General features: G+C 43.0%; 1 long non-coding RNA gene across 1 annotated transcript; it reads right to left on the reverse strand.

Annotated features, from left to right (window-relative positions):
* Positions 1 to 12,076: 12,076 nt before the first annotated feature.
* LOC109521635 (uncharacterized) lies at positions 12,077 to 16,561 on the reverse strand. Its single transcript, XR_002169400.1, has 3 exons — positions 15,953 to 16,561; positions 13,060 to 13,226; positions 12,077 to 12,794 (listed from the first exon to the last, which is right to left on the reverse strand). It is a non-coding gene; the product is annotated as an uncharacterized LOC109521635 (long non-coding RNA).
* Between the last annotated feature and the right edge of the window lie 910 nt (positions 16,562 to 17,471).

Here is a 17,471-nt window from a genome sequence, read left to right on the forward strand (position 1 = left end):
GGGGGTCTGGGAAGAAAAGGAGTTGGGGGGAGAAATACGCTGGCCAACCAAAAAGATTCACGGCGAATAGAGGCCCCTGTTATGCAGCTAACGTATGTATTATTTGGCACCAAGTTGCAGTATTTGTTGTTATTTTATAATTAAAAAATACTCCCGTACACATTCAGACGATACATTTACAGCTTCTTGGTCAGATATGTCGACAACGACAACTGAGTTGGTGATACGTAGGAATCCTAGTCAACCGAAACTTTTTGGTTGGCCAACATTTTTATTCTAAAACAAAATCCAAACATTTTTTTGTGACTTCCATAAATATAGGCACTTGAATGTTAATCTGTCGCGATCGAAATAGTGTTTACGGATGCCGGAGGAAAGAAGCAAACCGTCACTTTTGAATAATAAACGTTTAATGAAGAATTAATGTTTAATGTTCAAAGTTCAATTTGAAATTGGAGGGGTAAAAAAAATGACAAAATAATGATTGCACAATTTTTTTTTCATCAGATAAATATTTGCGTGGTACTCTCACTGTTTCACAAATGTCTGTACACTACTGGGAGACTTTTACAGTTTTATTTTGTGTCCCTCTGAAAGTGGCCCCTCGGTGCATTTTTTTGGAGTAACCAGCAGAGAGCAGCAACACACTTAAGTATCGTCATTGGTTCGAGCAAAGTGATTGCTGAGCATAACAAAAAACAGTACCTCATGTTTACTTTACAAATACAAAACCAAGTGTAATAATGGGTATGGGAACATATGGGCAAAAAATGTATCACACTTTTGAAAAAAAATCAACACTTAATCAATGACTTAATTTGATGAATTTTAGAAAAAGAAGAATCATCGTATTTATTCGTCTCACTCTCTCTCACACACACACACACACACACACACACACACACACACACACACACAGGCTCACAAAATTTGACATCTGCATTTGATCCATCATCATACAGTAGTACTAGTGAGCACAGCAAACACACTGTGACACATACTGGAGCAGGGGGATATTTAGGCACCCATGGAGTAGTTTGGGGTATCAGCCGCAAGTTGGAGGGATTTGGGGGCCGAATAGTCATGATCCACAGTCCCCCATGGTGGCAGGCAACAATGTTGATCACTTGGCCACGACTGCCACCTAATACTCATTATAATTCTTCAAGGAGAAATGTCCTATTTACGCTTTGCTGTATATTATCTGTTTGGGATAGTTTATGAAGAACGATTTAGTGACGGTAGTGGTTGTTAAAGGGTGAATATTTGAGTGAGGATGGGATTAGGGTGTAGGGCTAGGTGCTTGCAATGTATGCAAAGGTCTTGCATGACATCATGCATGACAATGGTTCAAAGTCTCATGCGAGTTCAGAGGCATATCATCCCTAAATGTTTGGCTGAATTCCAAATTGTGCAAATGTCAGGGCCTGAGCAAAGACAAACAGCATTTTATTCTGTTATGAACAAGCAGCTCACATCCGGGACAGTTTCTTATCAAAGTGTGGTGCAAAGCAAGATACAAATTTGTAGCCATTATGTTCAGATCCCTCATGTATCTCACTTTCTATTCTCAGGATTTTTGCTCCCCTCCCCTGCTGCCGCTGTCAGTCATTCTTTGGTCATTTGGGCCAGAGGTGACTCATCTCAACAGCAACCTCCTTTTTTTCTCACCTCCCTAAAGGCTATAAATAGAATGTTAACCTTTCTAGAGAAACGCAAGTTCACTTAGCACAGATATGACCATGTTATTCAAAACAGGCATACAGTAAGTCCAGTGACACCTTTGCCCTGCTATATATATGACCAAAGGTTGAGACTACTTTGAAACAAAATTGGGACAGAGTGCTAATGAATCCGTTCAATTAGGTTCAGTTGGGCCGACGATGACTTTACCATCATCCGTCAGAACAAAGCCAGGAAACTCGAATCTGATCATAAAGCATTCCAAGTATGAGTGGAAAAACAAAAAAAGATCCTTGCCAGAATCTGCGGATGGTTAAGTGAGGCAGAAACTTCTGCTCAGATGGCGACGTATCCTGTTGAGGATGACGCCAACAAGTCTGTTGTCTCATGGGTAAAGTTGCCATATGTATGAAAAATACAAACAACCTTTGTTGTTTATAAACCATGACAGTAAAACAAAACAAGCAACATAACAATCCGCCAAAGACCAGCGGAACCCAGCAAAGCTAAATACAAGCACACTTGACGACACAACCTGGACAAGAGACACGCGGTTGAGGCAGCTGATTGGGTGACACAAGGCGGAAACAAAACCAAACGAGGAAGACAAAAGTACCTGAGGAAACAAAACTATGAAAGAAAACCAAATGTAATCTTACCAAAAACAGAATTATGACACAACAAAAGGGAAATCATTGTGAATGATTTAGAATCCACTTTCCTTCATCGCGTAGCGTATTATGTCGAGGAATCTGCAGTGGAAATCAGATGACTTCTAGGGTTAACCTCCAGGCCGTAAATCTTCAAGATCTAACATTAATACTCACTTCTAGGGCTTCATCCGAGAACTTGTGGCGGTGGGTCAACTGGCATCTTGAAGCCTAAAAAAAAATAAAATAAAATGAAACCAGTTATGTAACGGCAGGAATCTGGGACGAGAGGAATCCCTGACATCAATTATCAGACTAATGAATAAGAAAAGGGGCTTCTCAAGGTGTTTGTAACTCACATTTACCCATTTAGAGTCCGCTCCTTTGAGACAACTTCTAATGAATAAAAGGCGCATACGCGGATAACGCGCGTGTTTGCTTGACCTCTCCTTTGGCCTCGAATAAATGAACAGTCTATAATCGGCAGCTCATTAAGCAGGTAGCTATATTATAAAAAGGGGCGCGCGCATCCCAATGATAAATTGTACCAGTGATGTAATGCTCAGTGACTTCATCGTGTAGTTTTTGTTTTATGTACCTGTAAAATGCTGTCATTACCCTTTCATCTAAAGCCAACCTGTCGAAGCAGATGGCCGCCTGGCATCTGTTTAAGCGCAATTATTTTCCGAATCAGGGGCTTTTCCCTCATTATGGTGACCACATGTTTGCTTGTTAAACCCCGGCCACTTCAATAGGAACACCTATACATTCATATCAATACTGATACGGGCATCATTGGGGATATATTTTTAAAAGTCTACACCAGGAACTATCCCACACATTACACAACAGACTAATGTCATTCGTTTGGAAAGACATCGCACATCACCCTAATTTTGTGGTTTTGAGCGTTTTGTTTAACTTGCAAGTTTTGTCCTATAGGAATGCTTTGAAATGAAGTTACTGACCTGATTTATAGGTTTATCAGCAATCAGCATTTATCCTTTTACCATACCATATTTGTCCATTTAACATGCTTTGATTTGTTGTAAACTCAGCATAAAAAAATGTGGAACTTTTTCAAAGGCTGGAAAAAAAATGACATTGCTGATGTCACCAGGTTTTATTTTATCCCCCGTTTTCCACCGTTTTGGGAGCAGTCGACTGACAGATGCTGTTTAGTTTGCGTGATGCAAAATGAAAAAAAATGCAGCGCAACTTGAACCAAAGTCTTTCCCAGCTGGTCTTTAGGCTCGCTTGCCTTTAAAAAGGTCTTATGACTTTTGTGCAGCGCAACTTGAACCGAAGTCTTTCCCAACTGGTCTTTCGGCTCGCTTGCCTTTAAAAAGGTCTTATGACTTTTGCATGATTGTCTCATCATCTGACTTGCTATTTTCAGCCTTTCCTCCCCGTTTGCGCATTACATTCTTCTGCAGTCTTTGTTCCTCCTCCCTCCTCGCCCTTGTGAATGAAAATGTCCCAGGCTGTGAACTCTGTGGCTTTCACATCACTGCTGTTATCCAACACTGCAGCCTCTGTTATTCACAGCCTTGTCCTACTTTATCAGCACCTTTACGTTCACCTATGCTACCTACATTGGCCAGATTGCTTCATTCTAACTGCACAAAACGCTTGCAACACGGGCAGGCTTGCATATATGAAAGTGTTTGACGAGTGCCTTGAACTTCTTTTCCTGGAAATGTGAGCCCTGGCATTACATAAAGTGATGAAGACAGGATATTCATCACAAAATGGTTGCCAAACCCAGAAAACAGGTGAGCTATGATTGGTCGGTCCCTGAGTCCTGCTAACATTTGGAAAATTTGGTCAATATGGGCCGTGTTGGGACGAAATGTCCACAAGATGCAGATTTAAATCCGTCCGTAACTACCACACCCATTGGATACCATCACAAAGTCAATACGGATGGAATGGAGGGGAACTACCCTAGCTTAACGAAATCCAAACCACAAAGTCCTGAAAAAAACTCCAATATCTTTTTAGACAATCAGAACCGTGAAGACAAGGGCGTCAAACTCATTTTTGCAGGGGCCACATGAAGGAAGATCTATTCCCAGCAGTCTTTGGGAAGTAGGCGTGGTACACCCTGAACTGGTTACCAGCCAATCACAGGGCACACATCGACGAACAAACGTTCGCGCTCACATTCACACTGAGGGACAATTTTGAGTGTTCCATGAACCTGCCATGCATGGTTTTTGGAACGTGGGAGGAAACCGGACTGACCCGGAGAAAACCCACGCAGGCACAAGGACACACTCAAAAACTCCAACTGATCTCTTTTCAGTTCCTTCCTTACCGGAAGTCTGTGGACACATTGAGGTCACTGCTCAATCATATTGTTTGTAAAAATTAGATAAAAGGTGCCCGATCCCAGATTAGCGCTCACGTTTGATTGAGCCTAATCCTCAAAGCAGGCAGTGTCAGCAAAGAATTATGATTGCAGATGATGCACATTCACATGCACGTTACACTGCCTTCATAACCTGCTGGCGTCATGGGGGTAGTGGGGGAAGGAATCCATTAAGGTTATTTGAAGACTATTTTTAGCCGAATGTATCCAAACAAGGGGATGAATAACATAACAATGATGCAAAAAAGTTATTTCGCTGTTTGGTCTGTAGCGTCGCTTGTGTTGGTGTAAAATATTACGAGTATTTATGAAAGAGGAAATATATAGTATCAATATTATATACAGCGGTGGTTGTTTTGAAAGTGCTCTAGAAATACACTTGAGTTGAGATGTATTCGCTTCTCTCCTATTGTTATAATATTGTCATGAAATGACAATCTCACACATTTTGTCATCATATTCGGACGATTTTTTTTTTCTCGTACCACCGCAAAACGTTTCTTGTTACATTACCACGGATCTCTTGTAACATGATGGCATAATCCCGGCATTTTGTGTTCTTCTCATTCTTTTCAGTGAGGCCCTGACACTCCTTTGTATCAATGGGATAGTAATGGCGATGACAAGTCATTCATTGCTCCTTTCATGGGAAATTGAAGAAGCTTTTAAGGACAGGAAACCGTCCTGATAATGAGCAGCCTATTGCCCTTGCCCGCAAGCCCGTTATACCTGCGGGTCGGTTGCATAATTTCTCGACAATTAGAGCATGTGTATGAGTGCCTTTTCTTTTTTTCCATGTAGTGACGTGAATGGGGCCGAGCCGTTGAAAAAGGAAGCGTGGATCGTATTAGTTGCGGTGTCACAAGGTTTGCACATGCAAGTTTTCACATTTGCTTGAATTCCTCGGGTAAATTTAGAATACGCTCCATCACTTTCCACTGCAACACATTCCTCAGTCTTGTTCGTGAGAGATCCCTGCAGTAACAATGTCACCCCGTTCTATTTGTAGCGTTTTGCTTTTAGGGCAAATGTGTTTATTTTGAACTTACTTTTATTAAAAGAGTTAGAAAATTAAAGCGTGGTTCTAATTAAAATTCTGAGCAATGAATCCACTGATTTCCGTGGATTTCTGATTCACAGTTGAATAGTTCACAAACGTCACTCGCCTGGTGGCCTTCCTGTGCGGAGTTTGCATGTTCTCCTCGGTGCCTGCGTGAGTTCTCTCCAGTTACTCCGGTTTCCTCCCACATTCCCAAAACATGCATGGCAGGTTCATGGAACACTCGAAAATGTCCCGAGGTGTGAGCGCGGATGGTTACTCGTCAATTGCGATTGGCTGGCAACCAGTTCAGGGTGTCCCCCGTCTACTGCCCTAAGACCGCTGGGATCGGCTGCGGCACACCCGCGACCCTTTTGAGGATAAGAGGATTAGAAGACGGATACATGGATGGATGGAATGCAATCTGTTCTCCCAAATGATGTAGATTCACCCTTGAAAAATCTGAAATGACATCATAATAAGCGCAGCATTTTAGTTTCGGCGTCAGGATGTGATCAACTGAATGATTTAGCTGCCTCCAGCAGTGTTTTCGCATATCTTACACCACTCCGGTTAATATTCAGCGTGAGGTCATCACCATTGTCGGAGAGGCAGTGAGTTTAACGGATTATTGAAACGACTGAAGGGTCGAAGCGGTTAAATTTTCAGGCTCTGACACAGTTACCCATGAGTGATGTGTTAACACATCGTTTACGCCACCCATTCGGTGTTTGCAAGTGGGAGTGAATCGGAGTCGTGAGGAAAACGGGGAAGAAAAAAAAAACAACAACATTCTTATTTCATAATACATCACAAGCAGGCTGATGCAATCGGCGATGAAAAGATTAGCCACTTCCTGATGGTGTCAAAGGCAGCTTCTTGTGACTCCTGCCCCCTCATCTTTTAAAAGCGCAATTTTACACGGTGGCGTCAAAGCCAAAAGCTTAATTTTAGGAAGATACAAAAGGGAAGCATGCATAACACTGGCAATATTCTTGAAGGCCAAGGAGGTGGAAATCAGAACAATTACAGCCAAATGATCTTATGAGACATCTACAATGTCAGGGAGTGGACTGATTTCGAGTGCCCCAAAAACACATTTTTGAAGTTACGAAAGGTGCGCGATGTCGACGATGATCAGAAAACGACGCGCTGATATGTTTTCACTAGATTGTTTTAAATGTATGCCCCCAGAAGTGCTTTTCATACACATCAACTGCAATTGTGACTTGACGACTGCCTCGGTGAAGGTTCGTGAGAGACGACGACATCTTCTGACTTATGTACAAATTCTGGTTAAGGTGCCGCCTCAGGGAAGGAAACTCCGTTGTAAACTGAGAACTCCCTCTGATTTACACACCTTTTCCATGCGTGAATTACAATTAGCTGCCTTGCTTCTTCGTCTTTTCCATCCTGCCGCCTTCAGTTAATTCACTTGTTGTAAGGACGCTGACGTAGACTCGATGGTTCCTGTGTTCTGATGAGGAAAAAAAAAAAAAAAGGTGACAGGGGAGTTTCCCCGACCTCATCCAAAGGGATCGAAACCGGGTTGCTAGGAGACTAATGGAAAGTCATGGGCCAAAAGAAATGGCAGCAGTGAGTCACTGACCGTGAGGGAAACTGCGTGAAGTCACGAAAGTCCAAAATTAGAAAAGAGAAACGAGACCAAATCTCAAACGAGATGGTGGAAAATAGCTTTTCTTTTTATACGCAGTAAAGTCTGCCTGGATTTCTCCCTGACAAGGCAGGTGCAACAATTTTATCAATCGATGCTGTGGGGGGGGAAAGCTTCAACAAATAAAAATTCAAGACGCATTTCATTCAAATGTATGATGAGGAATGTTGCTGCACTTATATGATCAAGTCAAATTTCTCCTTGTCATCACCAGGTCAGATAGATGACTTTGAATAGGATCCGTCTTTCCATCGCTCTCTCTTCTCTGGCTCGACCAAAGTGTTTCTGTATCCCTGCGGGTACACGCTGACATTAAACGGTGTAGTATTAGGTAACACCGGTGTGGGCGAGGGCCGGATGTTTTCCCCTTGGTCGGTTTAGCAACATCAGGTGATTCGCTTCTTGACATTTGCACTGAAAGGAAGAGGCTGTTTGTGTCCTGAGTGTCCTGCTCTCAAAACATCGGGATAGCACTTCCCAGTGCATCGAATTAGCTGAAAGAACGATGACGACAATTGTTTTTTTTTTTTCCTGCCTTGCAATGAAAGGATAATTCATCCATTTTCCGATCCGCTTATCCTCACAAGGGCCGCGAGGTGCGCTGCGCTCACACTCACACCCAACGACAATTTCGAGTGTTCAATCAGCCTGCCATGCATGTTTTTGGAACGTGGGAGGAAATCGGAGTACCCGGAGAAAACCCACGCAGGTACGGGGAGAACATGCAAACTCCACACAGGAAGACCAGAGCCGGAATCGAACCCTGCACCCCTGCACTGCGAGGCCGACGCGCCAACCAGTCGGTCACCGGGCTGCCCTGAAAGGACAATTATGTTACATAATTCCAACACACACAAGTACTACAAACGGCAGGGATCTCACGTACCCTGTTCTTGTGAGAGTTCAGGCAGATTTCATAGAAAATGGTCCATTTTGACAAAATGGACTCACCGCGATCTTCCAAGAACTCGCATCCATCTGCGAGTATTTTGGATTTCGCTGATGTAACCGGCCAGAGTACAGTTAATCAATATCAGTCTAAAAGGAGCAGCAATCAACCGAGGCTGCCTAATTGGAAGAGAATATAAACAACCGTGCAGCCATGTTTCTCTGGACTTTCAAGGAGGTTTTTGTCAGTGAATTCCAGGATGGGATTGGATTGAAAACAAATGTATGATCATCTGCATAAGTAAATATGGAGCGCAGATGGAGCCCATCCGGCCCCCCCTCATTATTGGGAGTGGGTGCAGGAACCAGAGCACTCTTGTTCCAGATTAACAGGATTTTTCCACATTAGTTTTAAAAATAGTGGATGAGTTTGAATCTGTGCAATCCAAGTCATTGAACGTGATGAATTACACTTGGCCAGCTGTAGCTCACGTACTTGTGTTCTAAAGCAAATTCCAAAAGAAATACATCCGGAAAAAAAAAAAAAATCAATTTACTGGTATTTTTGGTACGACTAATCAATGGAGCATAGGTGCAGTACACCCCATGTCTGTTCGTGTAAACTACACCTTGATTCAATTTGTTTCTTTTTACCCACTGAATGACCGACGTCTACATGATGTCAGGAAAGAAATAAACATTGGAATGGAACAAGGACAGGAAATCTTTCCACTCGTTAATAATGAAACAATACCATCGCATGATAATGGAATCCATCACGGGAATCAACGTAACAAGAAGCTGCGGGCACAGTCTTCCTAAACAGTCTCACACTTGTCTATTCGGTTACCTAAATTTGTTTTTAAAAGCTCTTTCTGGCTGTTTTTATAATTATGACACCCTTTCTGCCCCTCCCCCGCCCTGCCACTGTCAAACGGTTGCTTTTATCATCAGGAAAGGATTTACCGGGAGGTCTTGGAGGGCTCCAATGGACATTTGCAACACCTACACTTGTTTACACAAAGCCCATCTTCAGTTCGGGACATGGAAACTGCAGCTTTAGATCATTCTTAAAAGGGAACCGCAAGTGAAGTGGAAATGCAAAACGAAGCCACACACTCAATGGGGGCCCAAAACGCACTACGGTTGGGAGAACAATGAAATAAAATAATTCAACCCTCTTTCCGCTTGCGCATCCAACCCCCTTCATTTTTGGGGGGGTCTATTTATAAAGTCCATTTCTGCCCTGCAGTGTTTGAAGGTCTCATGAAGAAATGAGCGGTGCAGCTCGTGGCACGACGCCCTTGCGCCCAGCCACCCGTTCGGAATGATGTGACGAATAGCGAGACAGGAGACGACTCATTCATTTGTCAGACGCTAACTGTGCAAAGTGAACAATTCCGCCCACTGTTTTTGGATGCTTGTGAGATGTGACTGATTTTTGACTCTTTGGGGTTCTTTAGTACTTGAATCATGATCTCGGGTTGAAGATGCGCTTATGTAGCTTTACTTCTTCTTTAGTCTGGAGCCTCCTTCTCATATTATATAACGGAGGCTAAGTACCAAGAGTGTATTTTTCCATTCTACAATACTGGCTGTCTGATACGTGCGTACTCACTCCTGCCTTTGGTCAGTAATGGCTTTTCAACAAATCCTTCAAGGAAAGCATTTTTCTAAGAAGAGTAGGAGGTCAAAAATGTGTCAGGCAAGATCGTTATCATTTTCAAAACGACCATTCAGACCTGTTTTGTGAGTTAAGGTATACACTGTGCATGCCACTATTAAATTATTACACTTCTAATATTGCCATTCATTAAAAAAAAAAAAAAAAGAAGTAAAGCGCTGTAGTCAAACAAAAAATTGCATACTCAAAGCATTGAGATGACTTTAACCCTTTCAGGGAAAGCGGTTACAGCAGTGGACAACTTATCCTGTTTGGTATGAAGCCAGTCCTCCTTATTAGGCCGTTTAAGATTTTGACATCGTGAGACCAAGACGACGCCAAATAAGTGAACAACAGTACCTCGCCATTCCGAAGCTTCAAGCAGAATGTTCTTCGAGGGAAGCGGCCCCAGAGCTTTGAGTGGTGACATCCGCAGTCAGTTACAGAGTTGCGGAGAGACTGGAGGAGTCACAGAAAGGCATAGAAGAGGATGTTCTTGGAAATGGGGGAAAAAAATGTTAGAGAACAGTAAGTTGCCATTTACGTGTAAATCACTCCTTCCGTTTTGCCTCTTGGTAACTTGTTAACAGGCTCAAAATGATTCACAAATACCGAAGGAAACCTTGGATGGAAGATTTATTACTCACCACCATTCAGCACCATCTTTGTGATGGAAGATTGACTCAACACTGTTTTTTTTTTTTTGTACTGGGAGGGGGGCGTGTTGCGTCTCATATAAAACGCTCTTGCAAGGGGCTGCTCATTCCCAAACTTTTTGCATCTTCAAAATAGTGACGTTTCTTATTTCCATTCGCTGGTTGAGAACAATTCGGAGTTCCAAAAATACCCTCTGCCTCGAGCTGCGTCTTTTCATTGCAGCTCTCCGACTGTCATGATTTCTGCGCCTCTTTTGTGAAAACATACGGTCCTGTACTTCAAACACTACACACTAAAATATGTAACACTGGATAGTGGAATGATTTGTGGCCGAATGGAAAACAAGAGAAAGGCCAAGACGGTCTGGTTAGAGTTAAAACGATTGCATAACAGTGAGGCTCTGACAGGGAAACGGAAAAAGAGGATCCATCAAAAAGCTGCGGCCAACATCTACCGATGAAGCTCGGTGCACCTCGTCTGGCCGTATCGATTATTAGGGCCATGCGAGACCGGCCGTGGCGTGTCGCGAGGAGGCGTGCTTCCTGTTGGCCTAATGCTCGTGTGTTCTGCCGCGAAATGTCTCTTTCAAACATGAATGGGTGAAAAAAAAAATTGCTGCCACAATGTGTGAGGCAAGGGTGGGCAGCCTTTTTCAGTTTCAGTTTTTTCGCCCGTCTTCCGAGGCCTATACTACAGCTCGAGAAAATAGGAAGTGACAAGCATAAAATGGGTACGGTATTATATTTTCTTAGCAATAGTCGTTGAAACGTTTTGGGGCTTTCTTGTAACACTTCCTCTGAGATTTGATTGTGGCCCGAGTACCCGGCAGTGCAAAGGCCCTCTTGGAATCACTGTGTTTATTCTTCAAATGAATGAATGAATGAATGCCTTTCTTTGCCATTTCCCTGGAAAACATTTAAAAAAAAATAATAAATCACCGATGCCTATCATAACAGAATGGTTGAAAAATACTCAAGCACCCATGCCCAAAATGGAAAAGGAAATCTGACAATTTGGTTAGGTTTCAGGTGAATTCCAGGGCTCATGTTTTGACGAGCGACAACCAGGGAATTCATCCAAACGAGTTCCAATCAAAGAAAAGTTGATAGATGGGTGACCATAAATTTATTGTGGGTACAACGTGACGTAAAAGAATGATGATCATCTCAAGGGTGGGCCATGTCAAACGGGTTTCAAGGGCCACTTCATTGCCAATTGCCGCTTTGTCTTTTTCAAATTGAACAATTTCACAATTTATCGAGATGAGATTAGGAAAAAAAAAAAACTTTTTTTTTTTTTAAATCTAGGTGTTTACAAAAAAGGTGTGTAGGTGTACCTAATATTGTGACTGTTGAGTTGTAAGTCAGTAGCAAGGGCTAAAATACACTCGAGTCAAATGTGTTGAAATTTGCAAGCTCATAATTTGGTTTCACCGGCCTGCCCATAGTTTTTATTGACTTTGTTGTTGACTTGATCTTTTCATCTTTATTCTTATATGCTAGAAAGTAAGAGGCGGAAAATTCCAAAATAATTCCATGACTTCCATTCGTATGCGTCCAAATCTTTCTGATTAGAGCTTGACATATTCCAGAGCCTTGAGGAAGCAGATGCTGAATGAGTCATTTGGCTTTATCAAGGTGAGGTGAAGGAAGTGCTGTACTTTTTTTTTCTTTTTGGGGGGTTGGAGGGGGTGGGGTCGCTTGGGTCAGGTGACAGATTCCTTTGCACCACAAGAGAAAGTCCATGTTGCGATGTATTTGTTGCGGTTGGGGCTGAGCCAAAGTATCAGCATTTATCCGCAGCTGGGAGGAAATCCACATGTGCCGTGTTGCGGATGTACCCGACAATAGAACCACAGGGGGGATGAACAAGATGGAGGGTGTCAACTTTCAGTGTCAATACACAGTTAAATACGGAACTCAGGGCATTTTCTTTCAAGGAAACAGCACCCGAGGCCACGAGATGAAAACAAATATGTCGAAGTTGCGAAACAATGTAGTCAAGCAGGGGACCTCAATTCAAAGCGGCGTAGTCCAGCGGTATACAGTGACCATTGTACCTGGGAACTTCTTCACATCTGCGTTGGGTGCCGTCAATGTCCCATAGTCCCTCCATATGTCTTGATTTTGCCTGAGAAACAGCCAGCGGGATTTGTAGTTGATTGACTGAAACAGGTGAGCAAAAAGAAACGGCAAGTGAAAATCTGAGACCATCGACGCCAGAGCCAATCAGGGACGAATACAAGCCAATGCGTTTTCTTGCACGGTTGTCGATATACTCAGACGATCGGCGTTGACGTTATGCGCAATCGGCACCTGTCCTGACAGTTGGCGACATGACTGAACTCGCTCGGAGAATGTACAAGTTGTCTACTGGTATCATGAAGAAGAAAAAAAAAAAAAAAGAAGGAAAAATCGTCAGGTTTCATACCTTCCTGGTAGTTTCATCATCGAGGCGCCTGGTGGGGAAATAGGTTATTTGTAGATGAGGATGTGATCACTTTCCACCAGGGACTTGGCTCAAGCAGTCAGTGGAGCGCAGACCTCTGCCAAGGCCAAACACGTGTGTCCTGTCGATGGCGGAGCGCCAGCAGCTGTCTGTTGACCAGAGTTTTAGTGGTGATAAATGTTTGTCCTTGCTTTTTTTTTTTTTTAAATCCTGGATTTGTGATTTAGCAGGGTTGTATGTACGGTAACTCTCAAGTTCCCTGGAAATTGGAGATTGAAAGTACACCAAAAAAAAAAAAATCCTGTCCTCCAATGTCTTGTCATTGGTGGACAGTGAGACGTATTCGTTGGCGTGGTTAAAAAAACAAATCCGGATCGTCTCAATAACTTTGGGAAGCCGTTTGCATGACAATACGGTAAATGAGAGCAGAATAAGGAATGCCGGCATCTTGCGTATTCGTGCTAACTTGTTTGGCTTCACCAAAGTGATGCGACTGCTTGGAAGATGACACATTTGTTGTTTTTTTTTTTTGCGTAAAGGCTAAGAAGCCCTTCAGCTTCCAGTCATGTGAAACGACCCATGAACAGCATTTTCACCGTCTCTCCTTTTCAGTAAACCTCCCAAAAAAGACTTTTGTTCAAAGGAAACTGTGGCTCGTAAAAGTCTCCCATAAATTTCTCTTGAAAGATGTCCTATATTCCAAGAATAACACCGCCCCAGAAGCCCAACACAAATACCCTGTGGTTGAGCAACGTGCGTACGTTTCCTCCCCGCTTCGCTAACTTTTTGTGTTCAACACTTATATTCTTCTGCTGTGGCAACATCATAGGAAGAAGACCATTATCCGCCATGAGGCAGCCTGTGAGTCAACCATTATTCTAATGTACGCGGTACGGCATTGCGCGCTGACATCAAGCGCTTGATTCATTTCCGCTGAAGCGCTTCCTCCCTTGAGATGACACATTACGCTGCTCGATCACACGAGCCGCTAACGACTCACTGGTGGGAATCCAAGCACGAGGCGGGGGAAATAATTAGCCAGGAAAAAAAAAAAAAAAAAGGAATCCCACATGCCAATAAGGGTACAAATATTTTCAACGTTTGAAAAAAATATATATATTATTATGGAAGAAAACTATAAGTTATGACCTAACAGTATGACAGTATCAAAATGATCATTTGAAAAACCACCCCCTTTTTCTTTTTCAAACCGCTACTTACCTGGAGAACCAACCTTTACATTTTCCATGAAACTAATAGCTTTGATGGCATTCAGAAGTCTAAAATAATTCAGCTGTCATACGTCAAAATCAATTCATGCAGTATGTAAAAAAAAAAAATTCTTTAGGTTTTGGCGGGGGCTACAAAACTAAGCAGATGAAGTCAGCTTATTGCAATCCAAGTAGGAGAGCACAATATTGAAGCTTCGCAACTGCAACATTCATCATTTAAAGTGTTTGGTTGGAAGGTAAACTGAGTCTGGCCTCTCGCCTCTCCTCCCTCTCTATGTCTGCGCTAAAAATAGACTGCGTGATTGTAAAAACAGCCCCAAATCCTCTCGTGGGCCATTTCCATGTCTCTGGGTTAAATGTCAAAACCCAACATGTTTTTACGTCGGCTCTTGCGACCCGGAGCAATGTCAAAGTCAAAGACTCCCTCGACGCACGCCGACTTCCGCACAAGCCTCGCAGAGCTCCGCACCAGCGATGGAAATGCTGGCGCTGCTTTCCGAGTCGAGGGTGCCAAGCTGAAAATATTCCGCAATAAATCTGAGGTCAGCGTTGTTACGGCCCCCTCAGCTCAGTCAAGACGGGATTAATTTTTCTCCAGTGTGCCTGACTGAGGAAATCTGGCAGCATTTTATCCACGAGTTGACAGATCGACGCCTTCACGGCGGGGAGGAGAAAATTTAATCCGTGTTACCTGAGGTGCGGCCTTACGGCGGGTGAGACTGACACAACGTCAAACTAGGTATGTTCCTTAGAAATGTGGCGCAGAGATACTCATCTAGTATCAAAATGGGAAACAACTGCAATGTTTGCCATGATTTTCGGACGACTAAAGAAAACTTTTCCGCTTTTTCCCCCTGTCTGCAGCTAACAATGAGACGTGTACAAGGCATAACCAATAGCAAATGGCGCTTCGGTTAGCGTAGCTAAACGACCAATATGTCTGCCGGCAATGCATTGTGGGTAAATCCAGGAGCTCAAAGCATCTCATGCATGACACTATACTGGAGATGGTTTGCTTCGATTGCTAAAATGCATGTTAGGTGAATATATGAATTTTCTTTTATGAAATCAGAGAGGCAGAAGGTGCAAAATAACAATCATGGTGTCTAAGAAAGTGAAAATGAATTTGAGCAATGTCTTCAAGACCATTAACAGAACTGGTAAGTGGGAGCTTATCAATTTTCCAGCTTTTAATAAATCAATCCCGAGGCCGGTTCAGCTGCAGGGCTCGGCACCCATCGCTACTCATAATCCGAAAAACACACGAAATAAATCTCGAAAACTGACGTCTGAAATCCAAGCGGACGTCGGCCATCTCCAATTGAAGTAGACATTTAGGGGAGAATTCCAGGGCTCGTAGTTTGACAAACAAAAGTTGGCCCGAATGAGAACCTAATTGGAAACAGTTCTCCAACACAGATGCCTGATGCTATTTTAGCAATCTTTTTGGCCTTCTCCAGCTAAACTGGGCGGAGCATGGTGTCAAAGGCCGTTGATCATTTTCAGGATTTCACTGCTGCTCTCACTTTGTATGTTACCATTTGTAGTTGTATTGTTTGACCTTGGTTGAGATCTGTGTTATTCGCTCTTATTGTGTGACATATTGCGTAAGTGTTGAGTCTTTAAATAAAACAAAGCCTCACCTGTTTTTGCTCGAATTTCCTATCAAGGTTGTTGCGAGTACAAAGCACGAGGGACAAAAACCAAAAAAGAAAAAGAGGATTTCCTCGTCTGATCAACACGATAAAATGTTATGCAATTGTTGAAAGCGGCTGTAAATAAAGACACTGAAAGTCATGGCCCTGGCATAGAGCAATGGCCATTTGAAGATAACAGACCACGGAGGAATCCCGATGCTGCCATATTTGGGAAAAAGACGAAGACAAAAGGAAAAACTCATGACAGCTGCTTTTCCAAAACACTGACAAATACCGCGATAGACTTTGCACAGACAACGGCAGGAAGGAAGTGTGAACAAAATTCTGAGCGAGAATCTTGACAGAGGGACTTCCCTTGCTCGTGAGCACGCGGCGATTAAAAGAAAAATAAAATAAAGAGTCGACAGAGGCTGAGGAGGAAACCGGGCAAAAAGAAACAGTGTGTCAAAACAGATGGCAGCTGCTAAAGAAGATTAGGAGCAGCACCACCACTTCTGACTAACCAACCCCCTCATTTTAAGACACACACACACACACACACACACACAAACACGTGCAATGGCAGCACACAGCTCCGACTGTTTCCGCTAATCCCACCCCGAAAAGACCCCAACCTTTGTGTCTCGTCCAACTGCCCTTCTTTGGTGTATCACATAAAGTGCAGTGGCATTCGACACCACGTGACACAGCTGTTCTCAAACTTTTGAAGCCACACACACACACGCACACACATGCACACACAAAGATTTCCAAATAAAGTACAGAAGTGCTGTTTATAGTCTCAGTCACATTTTTTTGATTTTTGTCTCAAACAAAGCACACAAATAAAAACCTCATAGCGGGAGGGAAAACAATGGAGGAAAGGAAAAAAAAAGAAAAAGAAAAATGGCACACTATGATAAAGTGCAAGTTCGAGAAAGGGCGGAAGGAAGCAAAGCTTATCAAGCCAAGAATTATCATCTCATTCAACTTCAGGATCCAAATGAAAAGAAACAAAGTTATGGGAAAAGTGCAGTGAAATAAGTTTAGAGCTGTATCTTACTTGAGTACAACTAAAATTCAGTTGGGCCGGACTTTTTTTTCATGCTTTCCCCAAATCATCTCATTCATCAACCCGATTTCGGGGCCTGATCTGGCCTGCGGGGCCCTACGTTTACCACCCCTCATCTAAAGCCGCTCGAGATTATCAAAGTTTATCAAGTCAGCCTGTGATTCGCTCATGGCATTGAGGCAATGTCAAATAAATCTTACGAAAGCATTGCTGAGTAGCCGAGCTACTTGTAGGAAGGGAGCCGGGTCGAGGATGTGCCGTCAGCTATCTATGCTAGCTCATGTCATCGCTACAGTGTTGAACTATACCCAACTTGCTCGAGGCCCCCTCCACCCCCCAATAAAAAACAAAAATCCGGATGTACAGCGATCAAAGATATATTGTGATACGTGGTCAAATACAAATGTGGGAAGCTAGCATAGATATAGTTTGTACGCTTTGAGAGAAAGTTTA

Source organism: Hippocampus comes, unplaced genomic scaffold, assembly GCF_001891065.2.
Source record: "Hippocampus comes isolate QL1 unplaced genomic scaffold, H_comes_QL1_v1.1 scaffold183, whole genome shotgun sequence".
NCBI classification, from domain to species: domain Eukaryota; kingdom Metazoa; phylum Chordata; class Actinopteri; order Syngnathiformes; family Syngnathidae; genus Hippocampus; species Hippocampus comes.